The sequence below is a fragment of the Chenopodium quinoa genome, unplaced genomic scaffold, assembly GCF_001683475.1.
Source record: "Chenopodium quinoa cultivar QQ74 unplaced genomic scaffold, ASM168347v1, whole genome shotgun sequence".
Lineage (NCBI taxonomy): Eukaryota > Viridiplantae > Streptophyta > Magnoliopsida > Caryophyllales > Amaranthaceae > Chenopodium > Chenopodium quinoa.
The window spans coordinates 31,103-38,707 of record NW_018743775.1 but is presented as its reverse complement, the minus strand read 5'-3'; the positions used below and the strand labels follow the sequence as shown (position 1 = coordinate 38,707).

Below are 7,605 nucleotides of genomic sequence, written 5' to 3'. Positions count from 1 at the left end.
TGAAGTGAGGAGGATACTGTCCGTAAGCCTGAATAGGCACATACGGTACAGCTCCAATCATATGAGGGCCAGAATGGATGGTATTACTGCCTGTCTGACTCTCATGCAAGGAGGGTGCACTCCCTGCAGAAATGTTGTTGAAGCTGTCTGGAAAGTTCGACGTTGAAGCCGACTCAGACAGCGATTGGTTTCTCTTCCAGTTGATGATCTCCCGGGCATTAAAAGTTGATTTTTTACTTCTCACCGGCTGCTGAGTCCGGCGAGTGTTATTGGTGTTCTTCCGAGGAAGGAGAATTTTTGACCAATCAATGGTCCCGGCTGCCTTCTCCTTTGGATGGGGAGTGGGCTGCCGGTTTCTGACTGACTTCCCCTTCTATGGAGGAGTCTTCTTCGCCGACTGACCTTTACTTGGGCCAGCCCGACTTTTGGTGATCAGTTCTGTAATTTCACCCTTGAAACTTGTCATGAATCTCATGAGTTCGTCTCGAGTGACAGGGGTTGATCCAGCGACCGTTTGGGTTTCCCCTTCCGGCTGTCCAGAGGGTCGACTTGGACCCGCCTGGGAGGCACCCCCTCTAGAGTGTCTCTGGGCCGGATGCGTTTGGTTCTGAGAGAGTCGTCTTCGGCTGTAAAGGCTTCGACCTGAGGGTCTTCATCCTCCTCATGGTCTGTAAAAACTTCTGGGTCTTCACCCAGACGGTTAGGGGGTGGTAAAGACTCTTGAACCATCTTCAAGGTACTCTCCCCACAGACGGCGCCAAATGTTTTGGGTGTTTTTGTCCCTCGGGAGAGTTACGTCACGAAGTCTGATCCGGCTGAGCTGTACCTGCAAAATAACGGAGATCCCGGGTGGTAGGAGCTCCGCCTCCGACGGTCAAGTTAGTAACTTGAAACGGAATAAAGAGAACGGGAATTTAGGTAGGTATCTGCTTGGATTCCAAGCTCAGGTGTTTCTCTGATGTAAGATAATGCAAGAGTAATAAATGTTAAAACGTGTCCTCAAAATAAGGGACATCTCCCTATTTATAGGGTCATTGGGAATTGCGCCCCTGATTAGGTCACTGAACCCTAATCATTGGTGGGCTGCGCCGTTTTGCGGCGTTCTCGGGATTTGGGCCTGAAGGCCGCCTTTTTCCCTTTATTTCTGGAGTGACACGTGTCAAGCAGGGATTGGTCCACTTTGGGCCAATCTGGGGCTGACATGTGTCACCCTCTGATTGGGCCACGTGGCAGGGTAAAATTACCCTAAACAATTACGAAAAATCTACTAACTAAAAATGCTGCACACCAAACCTCCATTCCCCTTTCACTAGATCATAGGAGAAAATTCGGCACCTTGTTTTTCAGCTGCCTGCTTCAACTTCTCAATGTATTTCTCAACCATTTTCTCACTAGTATGCTGTTTTCCAATCTTGTCAACATATTTAACATTCAATAGAGTAACTTCAGCTGCCTTGTTAAGGCCTTGTCCAACTGAAGGCTTCTCACTCTCATCATCATACACTATCACCTCTCGATAATTGAAGTGAACTAAGGAGTCAAGACTGAGTCCACGTACACTTGTTTCCCCGTAAAACTTCACCCAACCAAAGCCATCTCGGCCCACTACAAAGTCCTTTACATGGGAGCAAAATCCTGGATTAGATCTTTCAATTGATGCTAACTTCTCAATTTTGGGCTCTGTGTAGTAGTCAGAGCGTTGTAGCTTTGGAAGCAAGAGCTCCAACTCTTTTGCACTGTCATTGGTTTTAGCAAAATCATCTTTATGAGAGATGGGTTCAGAACTGCTGATTTGGGCTTTCTTAGCATTGTCTGTACCTGACACAACAGAAGAAATGAAACTAGGATCTCTACGTAAAATAATTCACAGCGCAAGTGACAATTATAGAGACATCAAAACTGTAGAAATCATAAATTGGCATAAATGATACTCCCTCCGTCCCCTTTTGATAGTCCCATATGGGCATTTTTCACGGGAATTAATAAACACAAAAGAATAGTAAAAGTACATTGAAAAAGTTAATTGACATTAGGTATGGAAAAAAGTAGAGGGAGAAAGTAATAAAAGTACATGAGAAAACAAAATTTACATGGGAAAGTTAAATTTGCACAAATATTGTTGCAAATTGGAGGAAATTTTGGTAAAAAATTAATATTAATGGTTGTTGGAAAAAGCAAATGGGGTGAACATTTTGGGACTAAAATTTTCCCATAAGGGACTATCAAAAGGGGACAGAGGGAGTACTATAGAATAAGGACACAAATTCATTCAAGTAGCTACACCCACATGCTTAGTTTTTTATACAACACAAATATTAGAATAATAATTGGCAATCCCATCATATTATGAGGCATCAGGAGACATACATGGTGGCCAGAATGGCAGAATGTGATATGATCTGGAAATGGGAACATACTTTATTCAAGGCTAGAAAATGAAACCAAGTCTTAGCTTAGACCGTCTCATACTTTTTTTATTGTGATACATTAACAAACTCACCTCCTTAACAAGTAATGTCACTCTCCCCTAGAATTAGAATTGGCACCATCTCATGCACGGGTTTTTATAAATCCAAAACATGAACACAAAGACAAAAGCCAATCAAGTTTCTGGAAGCCTTGTCCACGAGTCCTCTAAAATAATAAAATCATAGATATATTTCCCAACAGAACAAAATCAGGAACCTCAACTTATTTTAACAAAACTATGTGCTTTTTGAATATCTTCTTTGTGTTTATTTTACTCAAAATTTCCTCACCTTTGTAATAAGATTTCTTATCATAGGTAGTGTCTCATTTATCATTAATCCATTTTATACTTTGTTGCCTGTATAATGGAAATGTATGATGCATCAAAACCTATAAAATATGTATATGCACACATAATATGCAGATCACAACATGGCATATAAGTCTTTAAAGGATTTTAGAACAAGATAGAAAAAAATTAGGAAAAGCTCCTAAAACAGTCGGTCCAATTTATCAGAGCTTGACTAAAAACACACAAAATGAATGACATACCATCCTCATACTCCACAGTAGCTGCATGATTGAGTGCAGATGCCTCTTTTTTGGAAGCATTGTCAAAGGTTGGCTCGGTGGATGCAGCAATCACTGATCTAGGATTCTCCCTTGGAATTATATAATTATATCCCTTGCTTATATTTAGACCTTCTGCAGCCTGATCAAAGAAGGGAACCTATATTGGACAATGAGTGGAAACAAAGACTTCAACAAAGTAAGGGAAAAGAAAAAGTACAGATACAACAAATTCACTGAATTTCAACATAAATAATACCCTCCTCACCTTTGTACCATCACTGCTAGGATGATATTTCCTGACACTCACTGTCAACGGCTTAAGTGAATGGTGCCTTGATGTAAAATAAGATGATTGCCTCAATATTTTGTGGTTAGTCAACTAATTGATTTTTTTAAAAAAATTTATACAGCAAAATGCATGACATAAAAGTATGATACTACTGAACAAATTTTTACAACAATAAAAATGAAGATAAAAACATCAGCTTAATGTTAAGGAGGATCGGGCTGAGGCGAGCCAACATCGAGTGAAACACCTCCATTATTCCCTAATGGTTACAAGAAAATAGCAAAGAAAGTTAAAATGCTGTGCTAAAAATAGCATTTACTAATATATGATAGATGTTGCACGCAGAAACCGTTAGTATATTTTCATAATGATCATATGAACTTTTTAAAAATACTTGCTGAGACAAGAGGTGTTGTCCAGGGAGATGATGCTAGCTGATGAGGGAAGACAAAAGGAGGTTAGTAGAGTAAATTAAGCAAGAAAATATTACCAAAAAAAGAAAAGAATTAAAATATCCAAGAGACAGCAATGAGCATAAAACTATAACATAATCCAAACAAGAAAATCATGTATTGCAATTTCAACCAGATCATATGCAAATTACTTGATGAGCAACACACAGAAAGAAGTGATAGGAAGTTTAGAAAAATACTGCGCATTACATACAATTGTATGGATCACTGAATTTCCATTGTTTGGCCATGGTTTTGTCAATCTAATAGCAGAACTACTTGCTACTTGGTCATATCCATTTCCAGTAGATGGTGAGTGGATTGACAGGTGTTTAGGTGTTGTTCTTAAGTAATCAGGCCAAAGTCTTAAATCTTGAGTTGATAACTGAGGATTATGTAGTAGCTGATTATTAGGATCACCGGCAGTGACTTGATCGCATCCAGATCCAGTAATAATGGGTGTTCTGGTGTTAAACGCGGATAGATTTGGTGATGGGATTTGGAAAGTAGGAGTATTCATATTTGTTGGGAACGCTGGAGCACTACAGGATGGAGTAGGGATTCCTAAGAAACTTGTAACTGAAGGAAGAGGGATGCTCAAGTGCTGTTTGTCAATCCCTTATGCTTGGTTACTGACTGAATTCTGCTGGACTGAATAACATAAAAAAACAAAATTCAAAATTATTTGATAGCAATATTATCAATAAACTTCTACAGACTACAGCAGCAAGTGATGAAGGTATAAAGAAGAGAACAAAAGATACAAAAACTTGTAACATATTAAGCATGCATACCTCCTGATTTTAGGCCATAGTTCTCCCATCTCAATTCTTCATGGCTTTTACCAGCGTAACAAGGCATGCCTGATATTGAAATTAGCCTGCAATTTTTTAAATCATCCTTAATAATGGTTTGCTCATATGATTTACTTCTGCATCCTGTATATTTGCCACAAAAAAAATTGCATTAACTTTACATCACAAAGAAAAAGCTCATAAAATTTACCTGAACAAAGATGTGGCGAACTGGCGGGAAATCAGCAGTATTAGAAGAATGTATACAAAAATAATAATTCTGCATTTGGACAGCTTGTGATTTTGTTTAAATAGATTATTACTACCCTAAACAGAGCTTTGGGTGGGACATACTCAAAATAAAGTCCCTAAGGCAGCAGGACCAAGAAATGATATACTATTTCTTATTCATGGTATCCACTATTGCTTTTTACTTTTGGGTGGCAGATACATAAAGAATTAGTACAACTTTTGGCGAAGCCTTCCTATTGTTTAGAATATAATGATTGCAAAGTAGAATTGTTATCACTACAATCCGTTAGTAATCAGAAATTACCTCCAAAGTTTCCAGCATACATAGTTCAAGCGTGAGAGAAATTTATTGCCTCACCCCGTTAGTACAAAAGTGTTGGAGGATATATAAAATTAATCCATAGGTGTATATTATTTTAAAATAATCACACAGATTTTTAACATATCAATATTAATCAGGATTCCATGATTCATTGCAACTAATTATGCCCAAAACATACAAACTCTAATGACTCTGTATCACAAGTCTCTGTAGGATCAACAAACCCAATCACAAGTTTCTCACTGAAAATCCAAATTTCCATAGTCTCGGTCACACTTGAGACTTGACATTGATAAGAACTGAAGAATGTTAAGATGGTCAAAAGACAATCAACAAAAACCCTCACAACAGTCACAAGTCAAACATTTTATCCAGAAATTATTCAGTTCTTCAAATTAGTAATTCCAAGTGATGGTCATAACTGATATTGTTTATTCACGTAACTGAACTTAAATGGAGCCCAAAGAACCAAAAAAATGTGCAGGTGTTCCAACAATTTAAAGATAATGTATTCATAGTGTGAAATAAAAGCAGATAACAAAGATAATAAATTAATCATAAAATTCACTATTTCACCTGCTGGTAATGATGGGGTAGCCACAAAACTAGAAGTTGAAAATGGGTTGGCAGGCATTATTCCAAGTGCATTTGATGTTTGCCCAAAATTTGACCCTGTGACATGTGAAGCTGGTGCATTTCTCAATGGCATAAACGCAGCTGCATTGCTACTATTATTACTGGTAAATCCAACTATTGCAGGTGGTCCACAAGCTCTCGCTGATGTATTTCCAATTCCTAGATCATAAAATGAAATATTTCGAAGAAGATATTGTTTACATCATTAGTAAGATGTTTGACATGGAAGCTAAGGAAATGGAAACCCCCTCCAAATGTAATCTATTAGGGGGTAGGGTAGTAGAACGACTCAGTGGGTCACATAGAGCAAGAGAAAGTATAAAACACATAAAGCTCCAAAGTCTTGATCAAATAATTGAAGTTCATATAGCCTCGTGTCAGCAAACTCTATGTAATAGAATGATTTCCTAAGTTTAGGAAGCCAAAGGAATGAATCTCCTCAACAGGTGAATACTGATTTTAGACCCTGTCATCTTTGAATGCTCCGCAAGCTCACAAGAAAGAAAGTACTAATTGAATAAGGGCTAAGTGCTCAATAGGAAAAAGTAAGATATAAGAGGATAATCTATTTAAAGCAATACACATCCTGTCTGTTACTCGTTGTGAAACGATGAATTGTCATACATGGGATTAAAGGAAAAGTTATCGGAATCGGAATTTTACTTTGAATCGGTGAGTAGGGTATAATCGAATCGTAGAATCGTACAATTCTACCAAATTGTAAAATTGGGCTTCAAATGTAACAAATGACTCATACATAATTTTATAGCAATGAGAATGATAATAATATGTATTGTAAATAACATAATATCGACAGTACAAACATAAAATAGTTTTTGATGTAATTTCGCACGCGCATAACTCAAACAATACACTATAAATTATAAAGTCGGATTATTGGTACATATTCATAACCATGAGAGTACGCGAAAATTGTTATTAAAATATGAAAAAAATAACATTGTTGACTCGCAAAATTGTTTCCCCTAGACCCATGCATAATAAAAAATTCCAATAATAATAGAAAACTAAGTGTCAAGTTAGTTCATTTAACAAGATAGCTAAAGAGCGACAACTACAACAAACTCATGTTATAAAAGTGTTTTTTATATGCCCAAAGTTGAGTGCATAAGACTCATGAATACATTTTTATGCCCACAAAATTTAAATGGTTGGATAGATCTTAAAAGTTATTTAAATTGATGTTTCATAAGCTTTATTATGAGTTAGATTGAATAATATATAAGTCATTGACTAAAGTTAGGTTCGACTTTGACACCCTTACACTCTTTAGTCTAAAACATAAAATATGTAAATGATATGGGTACGAAACTAATTCTATTCGAATGTAGACTTTAAGAGCTTTCCAATGATATGCTATAAGCCTAATTCCGACTTCGAAATAAAAAATTATGGGTTTCAAAAAACAGGTTTTTTGCAGCAGTGGAAACGGTAGAATCGGTATAGAATCGTAGAATCAGTATCGATTCCACCGATTCTAACCGATTCTACCGATTCTATGAGCGATTTCACAACATAACAATTCTACCACCAATTTACATCGTTTAGGTGGATTAGGACCGTAGAATCGTACGATTCTACGATCCGAATCGCGATTTTAATAACACTGACTAAAGGTCAATGTTTTTCACCGGCCATGAATTAATAAAGATTGTGGCATACTCCTATGCCTTTGATTATTCCTATCACGTCATTGACAATCACTCAGTATACATTGCTACTGTTTCATTGCCCATAAAAGCATACCCTCAAGAATGATGCTTGAGAACTTTTTTTGGACATCTAAGAGTAAAGGGC

General features: G+C 37.2%; 1 pseudogene; it reads right to left on the bottom strand.

The window, feature by feature from the left end:
- Positions 1–1,271: 1,271 nt before the first annotated feature.
- On the bottom strand, positions 1,272–4,303 carry LOC110684740 (annotated as a pseudogene).
- Between the last annotated feature and the right edge of the window lie 3,302 nt (positions 4,304–7,605).